The sequence below is a fragment of the Hypanus sabinus genome, chromosome 20, assembly GCF_030144855.1.
Source record: "Hypanus sabinus isolate sHypSab1 chromosome 20, sHypSab1.hap1, whole genome shotgun sequence".
Taxonomy (NCBI): Eukaryota; Metazoa; Chordata; class Chondrichthyes; order Myliobatiformes; family Dasyatidae; genus Hypanus; species Hypanus sabinus.
In genome coordinates this window covers 45,001,038-45,020,232 of record NC_082725.1, presented here as the reverse complement: position 1 = coordinate 45,020,232, position 19,195 = coordinate 45,001,038, and the positions used below count along the sequence as shown (strand labels likewise).

Below are 19,195 nucleotides of genomic sequence, written 5' to 3'. Positions count from 1 at the left end.
TCTCTGGGTTTACTCCCGTAGCCTTTGTCTCTCCTGAGGCTGCCCACAAGGGCAGCTCTATTTACCCAGAGCTGGGGATCTGGTTCATGAGCATCAGGGCACGTCCACATACCGGTGGGCCTGCATGCTACGTGTGTAGGGACCAGACTTCCTCCCAGTTCTCTGTAGTTCAGTCTGAATCCAAAAGGAGTTCAGTTTCTGTGTGCCGCCAGCGAGGAGGCACTACATGAGGCTTACTGTTGGAGAGGCTATGTACTGGCAGGGAGAGATTTTCACATTCACCTATACTTTTTGCAAGACCGCTTGCTAGTTGTGGAAGCTAAAAGTGAGAGCGACAAGCACTACCCACTACACTACCACACTAGACGCAACACATCCACCATTTTGACATATAACACTATTATAAGACTAAGGAATGGACCTCTTGAACAATAAGGTGGACTCTTGACCTCACAATCTACTTTGTCATGGCCTTCCACTTTATTGCCTGCCTGTGTTGTATTTTCTCTGTAATTGTAACACTTTATTCTACATCCTGTTATTTTTCCCTCTTGTACTATCTCAACGTACTGATGTGATGAAATGATCCATATGGAGGGGTTGCAAAACAAAGCTTTTCACTGTACATCGGTGCATGTTACAATAATAAACCCATTTGCATTTTTTTAAAGAAACACAATTTGTTTTAGGCCGTAATCTTTTGAAATGACATAGTTTTGGAACTGTGAAAGGTGAAGTTTTGGAACATCTGAACCATTAAAGCTGGATATAAAAGTAACATGTGAAATCAAATAAGATAGTGTGGAAAGCCCTTGGGAAATACTGAATTGTATGCATATTTAAGTGGAATACACAATTAGAATTTGAATTTGTTTATTATTCTTCTCATCTTCTTTTCCAGTCCTGATAAAAGATCTCAGTCTGAAACGTCGACTGTTTTCTCTTTTCCTGACATGCTGTCTGGCCTGTTGAGTTACTCCGGCATTTTGTGTGATTTATAGTCACATCTACCGAGATACGTGAAAAGCTTGTTGTGCATACTGCTCATACAGATCAAATCATCACAGAGTGAACTGAGATAAATAACAGAATGCTTTTTTGACTATGTGGTTGGGCCAGGACAAGCTGTTTGTAATGTTTGCTCCCAGGAAGTTGAATCTCTCAACCCTCTCAACATCGGCACTGTTGATGTAGACAGGAACATATGCACTGACCCACTTTTTGAAGCCAATGACCAGCTCTTTGGTTTTGCTGACATCGAGGGAAAGGTTGTTGTCATGACACTCTGTCAATAACTTCTCAATCTCCCTTCTGTACTCAGACTCGTCTTTATTTGAGCTATGGCCCACCATGTGGTATCATTTGCAAACTTGTAGGTGGAGTTAGAGCAGAATCTGGCCACACAGGAGTAGAATAGGGGGCTGAGGACTCAGCCTTATGGAGCACTAGTGTTCAGAATAATCATAGAGGAGGTCTTGCTGCCTCCCTTTAATGCTTGTGGTGTGTTGGTCAGGAATTTGAGGATGCAGTTGCAGAGAGAAGGATTGACTCTCACACAGTCTAGATTTTTTACTGAGCTTGCTTGAAATTATATTATTTAAAATAGAGCTGTGGACAATAAGCAATAGTCTATCTTAGGCATCTTTACCGTCCAGATGCTCCAGAGTTGAGTGTAGGATCAGGGAGATGGGGTCCACCATAGACCTGTTTTGGCAGAAGGTAAATTGCAATGGGTTGAGGTTGTCTGGAAGGCTGAATTCAATATGTGCCATGACCAGCCTTCCAAATAACTAAAGAAAGGGAAAAATAAGTGGGGTGATAGTATTTGTTAACTTGGTTTAATGGTAAGGTTGTGGCGACCCACTTTCTGCGCAGGTGAACCGGCTCACAAATAGCCAGTGCACAGGGAGAGACTTTGGTAATGCACCTCTGATGTCATTTCCACCCGGAGAGGGCAGGCGCTAGGGATTAAATGCTAGGGATAAACTAGTCTCAAAATGACTTACCGACTACGTGTCGTCTATCGCTCTGTATGTAGTACATCGCTACATTGGTGACCCCAACGGTTCAAACGGGATTTGGACCAAAGATGACCGACTCTTCATCTGTTCACGCAGTTTCTTTAAAACTGCTAACTTTCTGGACGCTGCGACCACGTGTGTGGTTTAGCCAAGCAGAAGCCCAGTTCCAGATTCGGCAGATATCCTCTGATTCCACGCGTTACTACCACAAGGTCAGCGCCCTTGACCAGGAGATGGCCGCCCAGGTTGCGGATTTCATACAGTCGCCCCCGGAAGAAGGCAAATATGAAGCATTCAAAGCGCTGCTCATTGAGACCTTTGGCCTCTCACGGCGTGAGCGGGGTGCCCGCCTGCTTCACCTGGACGGTTTGGGAGACAGGCTGCCGTCAGCATTGATGAAGGAGATGCTGGCCCTGGCTGACGGACACAAGCCCTGCCCCATGTTCGAGCAAGCGTTCCTAGAGCAACTGCCCAAGGACATAAATCTGCTGCTGGCCGATGCAGATTTCAGTGACCCCCGGAAGGTGGCGGCCCGGGCAGACGTGCTGTGGAAAGCCAAGAGGGAGAGCGTGGCATTCGTCAGTCATATTACCAGGCCACGCGCCCAACAGCGGACCAGACCAAGCCTGGCAGAGGGGCGCACACAACACAGAGGCAGGAGTGAGGAGGACAGTGGTGTTTCTACCACCAGCGGTGGGGCACAGAAGCCCGCTGTGGTCACCCGCCCTGCAAGGGCCAGGGCCAGCAGCCGCCAATGACTATGGCAGCTGGCCACCAGGACAGCCTCTTGTACGTCTGGTACAAACAGTTGGGACGTCACTTCTTGCTCGACACCGGAGCGGAGATCAGCGTCTTGCCCCCAATGGGGTACAACACCTGCAACAGGAAACCAGGACCCACCCTGAGGGCCGCAAATTGCAGCATGATACGGACTTACGGCATCCGCACCGTGCAGCTGCAGTTCGGCGCCAGCTGGTTCACGTGGGACTTCACACTGGCCGCGGTGGCCCAGCCTCTACTGGGGGCGGACTTCTTGCGAGCTCACAGCCTGCTGGTCGACTTGCAAGGGAAAAGACTGGTAAATGCTGAGACTTTCCAGACGTTCTCCCTGGGTGAAGCCAAGTTGCCGGCCCCAAACCTGGACTCCATCACGCTGTCTGACAGCGAATTCGCCAGAATCCTGGCGGACTTTCCATCGATTCTGGCACCGCAGTTCACGGCAGCCATGCCCAGACACGGTGTACAGCACCACATCCCAACCCAGGGACCATCCCTCCATGCTCGCGCAAGTAGGCTCCCCCCGGAAAAACTCCGCCTGGCGAAGGAGGAGTCCAAGAGGATGGAGGAATTGGGGATCGTATGGAGGTCCAACAGCCCCCCTGCACATGGGCCTCCCCCCTGCACATGGTGCCCAAAGCAGCCGGGATTTGGAGACCATGCGGAGACTACTGCAGACTGAACGAGGCTACCACTCCAGACCGCTACCCCGTGCCGCACATACAGGACTTTGCGGCAAACCTGCACGGGGCAAGAATCTTTTCCAAAGTAGACCTCATCCGGAGATACCATCAAATCCCGGTGCACCCTGAAGACATCCCCAAAACAGCACTCATCATCCCGTTCGGCCTGTTCGAGTTCCTCCGAATGCCGTTCGGCCTGAAGAATGCCACACAGACGTTCCAGTGGCTAATGGATGCGGTGGGACGGGACCTGGGCTTTGCGTTCATCTATTTGGACGACATCCTTATAGCCAGCAGTAGTCGCCAGGAGCATCTGTCCCACCTCCACCAGCTTTACTCCCGCCTGAGTGATTTCGGCCTCACGATCAACCCAGCCAAATGCCAGTTCGGTCTCATTACCATCGACTTCCTGGGCCACAGGATTACCAAAGACGGGGCAACACCTCTGCCCGCCAAGGTAGACGCAATCTGCCACTTTGCCTGGCCCAACACGGTCAAAGGCCTGCAGGAGTTAGTTGGTATGGTGAACTTCTACCACCGTTTCCTCCCCTCAGCAGCCCGTATCATGCGCCCTTTGTACACCCTGATGTTGGGTAAAGGCAAGGACATTACTTGGGACGAGGAGGCCGCGGCCGCTTTCGTTAAAGCCAAGGAAGTCTTGGCAGATGCCCGCGATGCTGGTGCACCCTAGAACAGACGTTCTGACCGCCCTCACGGTGGACGCATCCAACACTGCAGTCGGTGGGGTGCTGGAGCAGCTCATCGAGGGGCGCTGGCAACCCCAGGCGTTCTTCAGCAAGCACCTACGGCCACCCGAACTCAAGTACAGTGCTTTCAACTGAAAGCTGTTGGCACTGTATCTGGCAATCCGGCATTTCAGGTACTTCTTAGAAGGCAGGCCGTTCACCGCATTCACGGGCCACAAACCGTTGACCTTCGCGTTCACGAAGGTGTCCGATCCCTGGTCGGCTCGCTCGCAGTGACATCTGTCCTACATCTCCGAGTACACGACGGACATCCAGCATGTCTTGGGAAAGGACAACGTCGTTGCAGACGCACCCTCCGGACCAGCTGTCCAGGCCCTGTCCCTGGGAGTGGACTATTCAGCACTGGCGGAGGCGCAGCAAGCAGACGACGAGATGCCCAGCTACAAGACCGCAGTCTCGGGTTTACAGCTGCAGGACTTCCTCATAGGCCCAGGTGAGAGGACCTTCCTGTGCGACATGACTACCGGCCAACCTCGCCACATCGTCCCAGCAACCTAGAGGCGGCGAGTTTTCAACTCCATACACGGTTTAGCGCACCCATCTATCAGGACAACTGTCTGGCTGGTCTACAGCAAGTTCACGTGGCATGGACTTTGCAAGCAGGTCAGTGAATGGGCCAGAACGTGCGAGCAGTGCCAAATGGCCAAGGTGCAGCGGCACACTAAAGCAGCAGCTGTTCGAACCCACCCACCGGAGGTTCGACCACATTCATGTGGATATCGTGGGCCCCCTACCAGTGTCCCGAGGAGTGCGGTACCTCCTAACTATGGTAGACTGGTTCACGAGGTGGCCAGAGGCAGTCCCGCTCACCGACACATCTGCCGATTCCTGCGCCCGAGCACTGATTGCAACCTGGGTAGCACGTTTCGGGCTACCAGCCCACATTACCTCCGACAGAGGTGCCCAGTTCACCTCCAGCCTGTGGTCGGCTGTGGCCAGCCTGTTGGGAACGCAGCTACATCACACTACTGCCTACCACCCACAGTCGAACGGACTGGTGGAATGCTTCCACCGTCACTTGAAGTCGGCTCTCATGGCCCACCTGAGAGGACCTAACTGAGTGGACAAGCTTTCCTGGGTCCTGCTTGGAATTCGCACAGCGCCCAAAGAGGATCTCCATGCCTCGTCAGCCGAGTTGGTGTACGGCGCACCCCGGCCGTCCCAGGAGAGTTCATACCAGCCCCAAGGGGGCAAGAGGAAGAACCCGCAGCAGTCCTGGACAGACTACGCGAAAGGCTCTGCAAACTGGCCCCTGTACCAACTTCACAGCACGGACGGACCCCGACCCATGTACCCTAAGACCTGCAGGACTGTAAGTTTGTGTTTGTACGAAGGGGCGGACACCGGGCACCGCTACAGCGGCCGTACGAGGGTCCGTTCAAGGTGATCAACAACAACGGGTCCATGTACATTCTGGACATTGTGGGGAGAGAGGAGGTTTTCGCGGTGGACCGACTCAAACCAGCCCATGTGGACGGCGCAGCCAGTCGAGGTTCAGGCACCGCGGCGCAGAGGCAGACCTCCCAAACAGAGGCAATCCAGACTGTGGACATTGGGGGGGGGGGGAGGGGTTATGTGGCGACCCACTTTCTGCGCAGGCGAACCGGCTCACAAATAGCCATCACACGGGGAGAGACTTTGGTAATGCACCTCTGACGTCATTTCAACCCGGAGAGGGCAGATGCTAGGGATTAAATGCAAACGCCGCGAAGTTTGAATAAACTAGTCTCGAAACGACTTACCGACTGCGTGTCGTCTCTAGCTCTGTATGTAGTACATCGCTACAAGGTTTTCATATTTGGATAAATGTGACAAAATTAATTGGAAAATTGAGATGCAGCTGAACAGTGACAAGAAAATATAAAAGAGTGAGGGCATATTCAACAGAAAAAGCAAATTACTGCTAGAACTGGACATGTGACATTTCATAGCAAAATGCTGGAAACACATAACCAGTTACGTACTTCCGGAGCATTTGGGCAATGACTCTGTTACGATGTAATAGAAATATATAGCTTCTAAGCAAAAATTACTGCTATAATTTTTGTAAGGTTTCCCCCTTTAGCAGAAATGTCAGCCTTGAAATTCTATTGCATGGTATTTGTTTTCTGGGAGAATGCTATTGAAAATTGATTCTTCCCTGAGTGAAATGTGTCCTGGCACTTTTGGCATTTGCAAAAATATTACTAGAAAATGTGCTCTTGTGTTTCTGTTATAAGTTTTGTATCAATTGTGCACAGTATGATGTCATTTCCTTTGGCAATGTATATTTTGGATTGTTGGACAGGAAATTTGTTGCAGCAGAGATGATCATTTTTCTAAGACTACTATACTGGAAAGCCCATACCACCAGGTTCAAGGTCAGCGTTTATCATCCAATTATAAGACTATTGAATACTTCTCTAGTACAATAAATGGACTTCTGACCTCACAATATACTTCATTGTGACCTTATATCTATTGTCTACATGCACTGCACTTTCTCTGTACTGTATCGCCTATTTCTGTACCCTGTTATTGTTTTCCCTTGTACTGCCCCAATGTATTGTGTAATGAATTGATCTGATTGAACAGTATGCTAGATAAGTTTCTCACTGTGCCTCGGTACATGTGACGAAAATAAACCAATTTACTAATTTACCTCCAAATACACACAAAATGCTGGAGGAACTCCGCAGGTCAGGCAGCATCCATGGAGAGGAGTAAACAGTTGTATTTCGGGCCAAGGCTCTTCATTCACATAGTTATATTCAGGACTTGCTCCAATCTCCTCTTTTGCAGAACCGGACTATTAACTTCCTCATCCATTCTATCTTTATCACAAGTCCAGCTACTGTCTTTACACTGTTACGTGCTCACAGGTTGAAATGGTCCTGTGAGTGGGATGATGTAATTGTCTCATGACCGTGGGGTGATGTTATGTCACATGATTGCATGTTCCAGACAGTATTTAAACCAAGCCGTGGTCTGTGACGCAGTTCTCATTTTTATTTTTGTGCAACGTTGTTGTTGCCGGTTGGAGGTGTGGAGGCTCCACCGGTTTTGTTTGTTACATGTTTATTTTTCTCTTACAGTCCAGTATTGGAGAGTGAAGGCATTACCGGAGTTATACGAGTTCAAAGGATTGGATAAAGTTAATGTTGTTCAGCGTCTTGGGAATGATAGACCTTTGTGACTTCGTTCAGCTATTGTGGCATGCACATTTGAGATAAACCCCTGCAAAGTTGGGAAGGTTTGTGCAGTGACCACCATACAGTCAAAAGGTCAGTTCCTTTTACTTCCTCATGATTTCTTCGAACAAGGCATCTCCCGGCTGTGGGATCAGTAGATTCATCATTACTTCAAAGGAATCGTTGTTTCGGGGATGTCTCTCCTAACTGACTGTATAAATCACATGGACTTTTGAATTTACCACTTTAAGCCTGTGCTTGGATGGGAACTCATTAAGAACAGTTTCTAAGTTTGACTGTTTGTTAGGTATTGCCACCTAACTGTTAACTTCCAGTTAAGTTAGTCGTTTGTTTACCTTTCTAAGTTTTGAGCAGAGGTTAATAAATCTCGGGATTTGTTTTAAACCCTGTCTCAGTTTCATATTTATTACTGCTGCATTCGTAACAACACAGTGATCCAAACCCACGAACAGACCTCAGTCCTTCAATCCATTACTTCCTGCCGTGACTTGGTTATTAGCCTGAGGTGTTCTTGAGATTTACAACATTAGGCTCTGACTGAAATGATCATTAAAGCACCACTGTAGAACACAAGCCGGATGTACATTTGGGCCTACCGGAATTTCTAGCCATTGATGTTCTTTTATTGGTATAATCGTGTTACTTAGAGTGGAACTAAGATGTTGCCAGAGGGCATCTTCTTCAAGCTCATCTGTGAAATGGCTTGATTTCTTCCCTTTAATGTTTCTTTTTTTTCCTTTTCAAGGTGCATGGGGTTCTGTCAGAGTTCGTGATCACCAGCTGCACTCAAACTGTCTTTCTTTATGGTGATGGTTCCTGCTTCGCTGAGCTCGCTGACGGGTTGTTTCGATATCCCCAGGATGCAGCCTAGAAGACGTGTGCTTTCATGGTGCAGCTCTGCAGCCTTGCGGATGAACCGATTCCATGTCGGTGTTGCCGATTGAGGCATCGCAGGAGACAAAGCGGTACATCGCAACAGCGGGTGCAGCGCTCAGGGGCCTCTGTACTCGGGGGGATTGCGCTCTCTCTCCTGATGGTGGGGGAGAATTTGCTGCTGATTCTCGGGTTGGAGAACATGAAATGAAAGTGACATGGCTGACTGTAACATCATAATCAGCAAATTATTTTGTTTTGGTCTCCCCTCTCACTGTGGAAAGGCGACACCTCTCTGTCCCTTTGTAGAGAGAGAAAGAGAGAGAGAGCCTGTGCCATGTCAAATTGTTAGATGAACAATTAGTTTTTGTTGGAATGCAGGTCATTAGGAGCTTTGCTACTGCTTGCTTGGTGGGTGGTGTGCACCGATGCTTCCTGATGAAGTAAGTGGGGGAGAGGGATGGGTGGGGTGGAAATTGATGCTTTGCTGCTATTTGTACATGCAATGGGGGAGAGGCTATTTTGGATCCTAATGTTGTACTGACAGTCATACTTTGGGGCTCTCCTGTTTTCGTGGATGCCTGTGAGGAACAATAATTTCAGGTTTTGTATCGTAAACATTCTCTGACATTTGATGGAACCATTGAACATTGTTATTTGAAATCTGCAGATTAGACATGACTGCACTGTATACAATGTAGACAGACCTGAGTCCAACTTGTTATTTGGATCATGATACAGATAATTTTGACTAACACTTGTGTCTACTGTATGTTAATCCTCCTTGCATACAACATTGTTACAAATTGGGATCTGCACTAGGAGTCATCTTGGTATGCATTGGCAGAATTTCCTCATTTTCTTGTCATCTGCATCCTTTGTTTGATTCAGCTTCTGAACTTCTACTGAAATTTTTGTTGGCTTATAAAAAAGTTATGTCTTTTACACATACCTTCAATTGTGCCTTAAATTTTCCAGTGAATTGAGTTTTTACATGACCAAGGACCAAAACAAGTTGTTGCTTTATTTGTCAAAAGGCAAATTAACATATGAGGTTCAATTAACACAAGTTGTCTTTTCAGTAATATCACAACTCTGTGTAGGAGGGAACCAGAGCATCTGGAGGAACCTGTGTGGTCATGGGGAGAACTTAAAACTTCTTACTGACAATAGCGGATTTGAACCCAGATCACTAGTGCGGTAATTACAGTAACTGTATAGTATAACAGAAACAAACATGCGAAATATAAATCTTCACTATGGAAGACACCAGCAGTATGGTGGATGTTCCAGAGTGTCAGGGGTCAGAAGTGTGTGAAGTTGCCATTACTAGGGAGAAAGTTCTTGGGAAACTGAAATGTCTGAAGGTTGATAAATTACTTAGACCAAATGGTGTACACCCTATGGTTCTAAAAAAGATAGCTGAAGAGATTGTGCAGGCATTACTAATGGTCTTTCAAGAATCACTAGATTCTGACATGGTTCCAGAAGACTGGAAAATTGGTAATGTCACTCCACTCTTCAAGAAAGAAGAAAGGCATTGATTATTGGATAGCCAGAGGCCTTTTTTTCCCCAGGGCTGAAATGGCTAACACAAGGGGGCATAGTTTTAAGGTGCTTGGAAGTAGGAACAGAGGGAATGTCAGAGGTAAATTTTTCACACGAGTGGTGGTGCCTGGAATGCATTGCTGGTGATGGTGGCAGAGTTGGGTACAATAATGTCTTTAAAAGACTCTTAGATAGGTACATGGAGCTTAGAGAACTAGATGGCTATGCGGTTAGGAAATTCTAGGCAGTTTCTAGAGTAGTTTACATGGTTGGCACAACATGGTGGGCCAAAGGGCCTGTAATGTGGTGTAGGTTTCTATGTTCCATGTTCTAAAGGAAATTATAGGTCGGTTTGTCTGACCTCCATGGTTGGGAAGATGTTGGAAGTGATTGTTGAGAAAGTGGTTTGGGGGTATTAGGGGGTAAATGATAAAATAGGCCACAGTCAGCATGGTTTTCTCAAGGGAAAATCTTGCCTGACAAATCTGTTTTAATTTCTTTGAAGAAATAACAAACAGGATAGACAAAGGAGAATCGGTTGATGTTGTGTACTTGGACTTTCAGAAGGCCTTTGACAAGTTGCACACATGAGGCTGCTTCACAAGTTAAGAGCCAGTGGTACTACAGGAAAGATACTAGCATGGATAAAGCAGTGGCTGATTGGCAAGATGCAAAGAGTGGGAGTAAATGGAGCCTTTTCTGGTTGGCTGCCGGTGACTAGTGGTGTTCCACATGAGTCTGTGTTGGGGAAACTTCTTCTTACATTGTATGTCAATGACTTGGATGATGGACTTGATGGTTTGGTTGCAAAGTTTATGGATAATACAAAGATAGGTGGAGGAACAGGTAGTTTTTGAGGAAGTAGAGAGGATACAGGAGGACTTAGAATAGAATGGGCAAAGAAGTGGCTGGAATACAGTGTTGGGAAGTATATGGTCATACACTTTGGAAGAAATAAAAGGCTAGACTGTTTTCTAAATGGAGAAAAAGTTTTAAAAAAACGGAGGTATAAAGGGACAGGTGTCCTTGTGCAGGATTCTTTAAAGATTCTTTAAATTTGCAGATTGAGCCTGTGGTGAGTAAGGCAAATGTGTGTTAGCCTTCATTTAATGAGGACTAGATTATAAAAGCAAGTGCAGGGTTCTCAGATTATTAACTATAATGTTAACTGTTAACTGCAGATATAAAATGGCTTCTTTGTGGGTAACTGATGAGGTAATGCTCTGTTTAGTTGAAATGTTTGGGTTATAATTATTGATAACGGAGGAACTAACCAATGGAAACATTGTTGTTCTATCTGTACGTGTCGGAACCTGGAGTGAGTGCACGGGGGTTTTTGGGAGGTGAGCTGAAGAGGAAGGACCTGCTGGACACGCTCTGGTCGACCACCGAGGTTGGTCCCAGGCGGTGGGTCGAGGAGATTGGAGAAGATCAAATGGTGGACCAAAGGCTTTGATAATTAAGCTTCAACGGTCGTGCATGAATTGATTGAACTCTGATAAGTTTTGGCACCTTTTTCTTTCTTTTTATATTATATCGCTATTAATTACCTAGTTCCAGTAAGATTTATAAAGTGTACTCTGTAAACATACATTGTGTGCTGTCTGATATTGTGTGTGCGAGTCTGTACCAGTGTGCATTGCACAGCATCTATGCAACTGGGAGACACGGTTTGGTGGGTGGACAGATTTTCCCCTAGACAAACACAAGCCAGTAGCCCTGGGTGTTACACAAGGTGTAATGTTGAGGCTTCATCTTATCTTAGAAAGAATGTGCTGAAACTGGAAAGAGTTCAAAAGAGGTTCAGGAAAATAATTCAAGGATTGAACGGCTTGTCATATGAAGAGCATTTGATGGTTCTAGGCCTGTATTCACTAGATTTCAGAAGAATGAGGGGTAACCTATGGAACCTATCAAACAGTGAAAGGTGTTAATAGAGTGAATGTGAAGAAGATGGTTCCTATGGTGGGAGAATCTAGGATCAGAGGGGACAGCCTGAGAATTGAGGAATGTCCTTTTAGGATGTCCAATGGAGATGAAGAGAATTTCTTCAGCCAGAGACTGGTAAATATGTGGAATTTGTTGCCTTTATGGATATTTAATGAAGAGGTTGATAGTTTCCCGATTGGTCAGGGCATGAAGAGACACAACGAGAAAGCAGGAGATAAGTGCTGAGAGGAAAATTGGATCAGCCATGTTGAAATGTTGCAGCAGATTCGATGGACCAAGTGGCCTAATTCTGCTCCTATATCTTAAGGTCTTAATATGATCTAAATGTGTAAATTGCTTCAATAAAATAGAAACTACCAGAATCATTCTCCACATAAACAGGACCTTTGGTCCACAATGTCCATAAACCATCAAGTGGCTATTTATGTCAATCCCATTTTCTGAAACTTGGTCCTTGGGCTTTTTGGTCATTTAAAAGCCTATCTGGATACTTATCTGTTGTGAGCCACTGCCTGCACCCATCTCAGGCCTCAAGAAGATAGAAAAGTTTAAATGATGAAACAGGTAAGTGCAGAGTGAAAAGGGATGACAATAGAGTCAGTGAATGACAAAAGTTCCATCTGAGAAGATGTGTCAACGGAAGTGGCTGAATACATGAAATTATCAGAAGGAAAACCAAAATGTTAAGAATGTAAAAAGTAAGTGATTTAAATACTGGTTACTTATTCTTGTTGAACACTGAGTTGAGTCTGGATAACTGTAATGTTTCAGGTCAAAAGATGAGATATTACTTCTAGAGCATGCATGTGCTTCTTTGGAACAGTGTGTGAGGCTAAGAATAGGTATACCAGAGTGGGGGTGGTTTGGAGAAATTATATGACAAGCAAATCAAAATTTGGCAATTATATTCTCATAGTGAATGGAGGTATTCACAAATCAGCCATTAGATTTTCATCTAATATCCCCAGTGTAAAAGAAAGCATGATGAGCAATGAATACAATACACTAAACTGCTTCATTGGAGGAAGTGTTTGTGATCTTGGAAGAGAACGGATAAAAGGGAGCTGGGCTATCACTTGTATTTGCATGTGAAGTTGCTCTGGAAAGTGGAATGGATATTGATGGTAATGGTAAAATAAATTCTTTGGAAGGAACAGTATGTTCAATGACTATTGCCCAGTTGCATCTACTGTGATGAAGTGATTAGAGAGGTTGATCGGGGCTAGAATTAACTTCTGCCTAAGCAAGGACCTAGACCCGCAGCAATTTGTTGACTGCCACAATCGGTCTACAGGGGGATGCAGTGTTGCTACCTCTCTACTCAGCCTTGAAACACCTGGACAACAGCAATAAGTACACCAGTCTGCTGTTTATTGATTACAGCCCAGCATTCTACACAGTCGAAACTAATCAATAAGATCCAAAACCTGGGCTTCTGTACCTCCCTCTGCAACTGGATCCTTGACTTCCTCATTGGAAAATCATAGTCAGTGTGGATCAGAAATAACATCTTCACCTCACTGACTATCAACACTGGCGCCACTCAAGAATGAGTACTTAGTCTCTTTACACTCATGACTGTGTGGCTAGACACAGCGCAAATGCCATCTATGAATTCTTCGTTGACAGCACAGTTGTCAGAATCTCAGATGGTAATGAGGAGGCCTAGCAGAGTGAGGTAGATTGGCTGGTTGAGTGCTGTTGCAATAACGATCTTGCACTCAGCATCAGTAAAACCAAGGAATTAATTGTGGACTCCAGGAAGGGGAAGTCAATGGAACACACCTCAGTCCTTATTGATAGGTTAACCGTGGGAAGGGTGAGTAGTTTCAAGTTCCTGGATGTTAACATCTCGGAAGATTTATCCTGAGCCCAACATATTGATGCAATTATTCAGGGGACATACCAGCAACTTCATCTATTTAGAAGTTTGAATAAATCAGGACATGCCCTGTTCTCATTGCTACCATCAGAAAGGAGGTACAGGAGCCTGAAAGCACACACCCAACATTTTAGGAACAACTTCTTCCTCTCCACCATCAGATTTCGGAAAGGAAAACAAATCTATGAATGCTACCTCACATTCTTGCTCTCCTTTTGCATTACTTATTTTAAAAAATATATTTACTATGATTTATCAAATATTTATGTATTGCACTGTACTGCTGCCACAGAACAACAAATCTCATGACATATGTCAGTAATAATATACCTGATTTTGATTCAGAATGCTAAAAGCAGACTGAAGATGATGTAGAAAATTACAGTGAAAAATCTGTTGTTTGGTTAGATAGAAGGTGAGGGCAGTGAAACATCCTATTCTACCTCTGATCAGTAAAGCATTGAACAGATATAGCTTTGAATCTAGCAAAGTGTTGACCTTCCCACTCTGACTTTACTCGGGAATGTTTGGCTATGAATGGATCTATTTTTTGTATTGTTGCTGTCATAAGCTTTGCAATTATATACCAGTATTATTATAAAGGTAAACTTTCTAAGAAATTGTATTATCTCTTCTGACATCTTTTATTTCTTCATTCTAACTAATTGCTTCACATTCACAGTTGGATGCTTGTTATGACAAAGTCCTTCTGACTTAAGTTAGAATGCTGTTTCGGGATTTCATTTTGGCATTCAACAGAGCTCAGTGAACAAACTTATTCTTTTTGGTCTAAATGTACCACTGAGTGCTGGACTTCCTAACCAACAAATCTCAGATAGTCAGGATGCACAATCACTCCTCCCTTCCCATCATCCTCAACACGGGTGCCCCCTAGTGCTATCTGCTGAGCCCATTGATGTACTCTGTACTCACACTTGACTACACGGACAACCATCTGTCAAGTTGACGTGACAATAGTGGAGCTCATCACCAAGAACGATGAGATGGCCTACAGAGAGGAGGTGGAAGAGCTCAAGGTCTGATGCCAGGCAAATAACAACTTCCTCAATGTCATCAAGATAAAGGAGATGGTTATCAACTTCAGAATTCACAATACTTATGCCCCTCTTTACATAGATACACAGCAGTGGAAGCTGTGAGCAATTTCAAATTCATGGGAGTGCACATCTAGCACAACATCTCATGGTCCCAGAACACATTCTACACAACCAAGAAAGCTCACCAATGCCTTTACTTTCTGAAGAGGCTCAAGAGAGCTGGATTATGGACATCAATACTCATGCCCTTCTACAGATGTGCAGCAGAGAGCACCCTAACATACTGCATCTCAGCATGGGATGGAAGGCTCTACAGAGGCTGGTCAAAATTGCTCAATGCATCGCCAGCACCAACCTACTCACCACCAAGGATATATATTCAGTAAGGTGCTGGAAAAAGGTCAGCAACATCATGAAGGATCCCACCCATCCTGCTCATGGACTGTTTGTCCCTGCTCCCATCAGGGAAGCGGATGTGTAACATCCATGCCAGGAACACCATGCTCAAAAACAGTTACTCTCCCTAAACAATAAGGCTGATCAACACCTTCATCCGCTAACCCACCCCTCAACACCAGCACCCCACCCCCCACCACCATTGCTACTTTATCATCTCCCAGCAGACACTCCTGTGCTTAGTGCCACTTTATGGACGTACAATCAATCTAAGTATATAAGCAATCTTATGTACAGGATTTATATTTACTATGATTTCCTTTTGTTCTTGTTTTTTTATCTTATTGTGTTTACTTTTGTGCTGCATCAGATCTGGAGTAACAATTATCTTGTTCTTCTTTACACTTGTGTACTGTAAAATGACATTAAACAATAGTAAATCTTGAATCTTGAAGCTGACCATGGCAGCGTTTTTTATACAGTGACACCATATTGTTCTGTGGAGAATGTGTATGCTTCATCTAGCATTTGGTTTGTAGAAAATAACATGTCATTCATTAAGTCAGTTTATGCATGGTAATGTAGCTGCTCAGATTTATATAAAGCACGCACTGCAGAGTACAAACAAGCAAAACCTCTATGAGCCATTTAACATGAGAGACATGATATTTTTATGGGTTTTTATCTCAGGCAATGCCAGATTCAATTCATCTAGAGTCTACATGATTTTATAAAAATGTAAATGCTATCAGCTCATGATGTGAATAAAAGCTGGAGATCTTTAAAATATATGCAAATGAACTGTGTGTTTCACAGATTTTTATCTTCTAAGGTGAGGTGATAAATGAATGAAAATTGCTCTTCCTTAATGCATTTCTCTTTGATGTTGCTTTGTCTCTCTAGTATATTTCCCTAGTGGTACAGCATTCAGAGGAAAGGGATTCATTGACTGACAATCTTATAATTAACAGTCCAATCATCAAAGCAATGTTCGTTACTTAATCTCTCAATACAGACCTATTCTTGCCCAGGCATACTGATTCTGAAACTTTTAACTTGTGGGAATGTATGGACCAAGGTGAAGAGTTTCTGATGGGTCTAATTGACTTCAGAATCATCCTATCTAAAATTCTGTTTAGGTTCACAATAGGCCTTCACCATGGCACCATAGACTGATAGTGATTGATGGTACTGCCTAACATTCGAGAAGCATCTTTCTCTCTGCCTTTGCAGCAGTGACTACACCTCACAAATACTGAATATGCATTGGTACATTTATTTATTGATTGATTGATTGAGATACAGTGCGGAACAGGCCCTTCAAGCCACGCTGCCCAGCAGTCCCTGATTTAACCCTAGCCTAATCTCAGGGGAATTTACAATGATCAATTAACCTACCAACTGGTATGCCTTTGGACTGTGGGAGGAAACCAGCGCACTCAGAGGAACCCCACGCAGTCACAGGGAGAATGTACAAACTCCATTCAGACAGCGGTGGGACCATTCTTGAGATCATGAAAGGTGCTACGTAAATACAAGAAATTCGTTATGAGTCATTGATGCACCATCAATAACTCACTCTGAGACGTAAGGCGAGATATCGGCTTTTATTGACTGAAGAAGGAACCAGCAGTGAGTGACCATCATATTGCATCCTGGAGAATGAGGCAGAGGATTAGACCTGAGTCGCCTTTATACAGGGGCCTGTGGGAGGAGCCACAGGGGGTGTGTCCAGACAGGCACACGTAGTTCACCACAGTCATGTATGATTTTCTGCCTGCCGTTTGGGAGCAAAGCTGATTAGCGTTTAATTTCATGAACTTCTGGTTAGCTTGTTTGTGGGGTAGAGTTTCAATATGGCTCTGGAATCTTCCATATTAAGCACATAGGAACTTGGATTTGGAAGAGCTGGCAAATGGACTGTTTCTGCAGATTTAGTTTGGATATCTCTGGTGAATTTCTTAGCTTAGTAATCTAGGTATGGAGTTGTAATCTCATAAAACTCGAGCAACTTGTTCCCAGGTTCCTCTGTTCCTTTGTACAGTTCATTTTTTTACTACGAGGCTTTTACGAATTCATGATAGAATTATCTTTTGAAAGGCTTTCATCTAGCATTCTCAATACATAATATGATTTTGGTTCTACCAACACACTGGTATTTGGCATTTAAGCACAATGGAAAATGTTAATAGTTGTAAGCTGTTTTTGCCACCACATTGTCAATAGTTCAATAATATTGATCAGATTTAAATGAACGAGTTTCTTCAGATGTTTTTTTCAGCTTTTTCATACTTAAAACCATATGCTGAGGGCTATAAATATGAAGACTTGAAGGAGGAGCTGTGGAGGGTTAATGGCACCTAATGGCGACTCCTTTGCTTGCATCTTTGGAAACAGCTCTATTTCCACCTTTAATATCTTTATTTTTCCCTTTCAGGCTTCTTTTGAAGACCGTGACCTTGAATTACATGCAGGCTTCAGTTCTTTGTGGGAATGGGACCAGTTCTCAGGCTTCCACGACTAGCTGTTATTCGACAAGCCAAGGGTTTGGCCTGAGAGTCTCGATTGTGTTCAGAAGCCTAAGATCTCGGGGCTCTGGAAACGGGTGGATTGAGGGTTGGTGTCATGGCAGGAGACTCGTGTGTCGTCAGGGAGGCTGGAAAATCTCTCGCTGTGGGCCCAAAGACCCGAGGTCTTTGTGATCTTCAGGCACAGAGCTTGAAAAAAGCGATGAAGCTGACTTTTAACTCATAAACCAGCGGGTTGTTGTTATGTCTCCCACTCGATGTGAAAATCGGGGACACCTCCTTCTCCCTTACCAGGGAGAGAGAGAAGCAGTGGTTTGTTGAATGTCGGATGAAATGCAAAACCTTTGGAGTAATTTTGGTCTGTGTCTTTGCTATTGTTTAACTCACGCTTGTGCTCGGTAGCAGGTGCGCATTTATTTTTGCTGGTAGGGGAAGGGGGGGATCGTTGCTTGCTGCCGCTTATGCGCAGGAGAGGGGAGTTGGGGGGACTTTGGGGTTCTCACGTTTAACTGTCATTCATTCTTTGGGGCACTTCTTTGTGGATGTTTGTGAAGAAAAAGCATTTCAAGATGTATATTGTATGAAGTACATTTCTCTGAAATTAAACTCGACCTTTGAAACTTTGAACCTTTGAAGACTTGGTCTTCAAATTAATATTCTGTAGTCTCGAAGTTATGCCTGAATCTTATGAAGTCTACTTTTTTTGTGGCAATTTATTTTAAAATATTGTTTGTCAATAGTTACATTGTTTGATAGTATGCTTCTTATGGAAGTAAAACTTTCATGTATTTGCAGAGATTGGCCACCAATGAATATAAAGTGCAAGCTCATGCTTTGCCTGTCGTAGGTAGTATACACTTTCTGCTTTCTTTCTGTTGATAATGAGTTATGATGAAAGGCTACTACAACAAAGCAATCTATGATAATGTGTCTTCTTGCAAGTGAATTATAAGGCTACAAGCATCTGCAAATGACAGATCACTGACTTTTTTTCTCCAGGATGTTATTCTTTATCGATAATTTTAAAAGGCTGGACAGTTTTTTCATTGCTATCTTTATTCTGCCTTCCTTGACATCTCAGCAGCACTGCTTCCGGACACATTTGGATGTTGTACTCTCAGAATGTAGATTAGATTTAGAAGACTACAGACCAAAATCTTAGAGTTGATCTGCGAACAGGTCTTTGGAGCTGATTTTAGTCTAGTAGGTCACTCTCACAGCTTAAAAAGTATCGGGACTGATTAATTCACCCTGAAGTATTTTTAATTGGACACTGTGACCTGAGCTGCATTTAGGTATTGACTCCAGTTATTTGAAAAGTTCTTTAATTTTTGTAATTAGTTAGCTTCCCCATAAGATGTTCACTTGTATTTCAAGATGCTGTAAGCCTTAATAGGACACCGAATGGGAACTCCACTTCTGAATCATGTAACTAGAGAAAGAAGTAAAGCATAAAACTCCTTCAAGGGTGTCCAATTTAATCTGGCAGAACCACACAAGAGTCAGGTTTCATCAGCACTA

General features: G+C 44.4%; 1 long non-coding RNA gene across 3 annotated transcripts in view; it reads left to right on the top strand.

Annotated features, from left to right (window-relative positions):
* LOC132378479 (uncharacterized) overlaps window positions 1-18,280 on the top strand; it is a 29,045-nt gene extending 10,765 nt beyond the window's left edge. For all 3 annotated transcript variants that reach the window (XR_009507048.1, XR_009507049.1, XR_009507047.1), the window contains 3 exons: window positions 7,323-7,511; window positions 8,185-8,404; window positions 17,584-18,280. This is a non-coding gene — a long non-coding RNA (uncharacterized LOC132378479). The remainder of the gene's footprint in view (window positions 1-7,322; window positions 7,512-8,184; window positions 8,405-17,583) is intronic.
* Window positions 18,281-19,195: the final 915 nt, after the last annotated feature.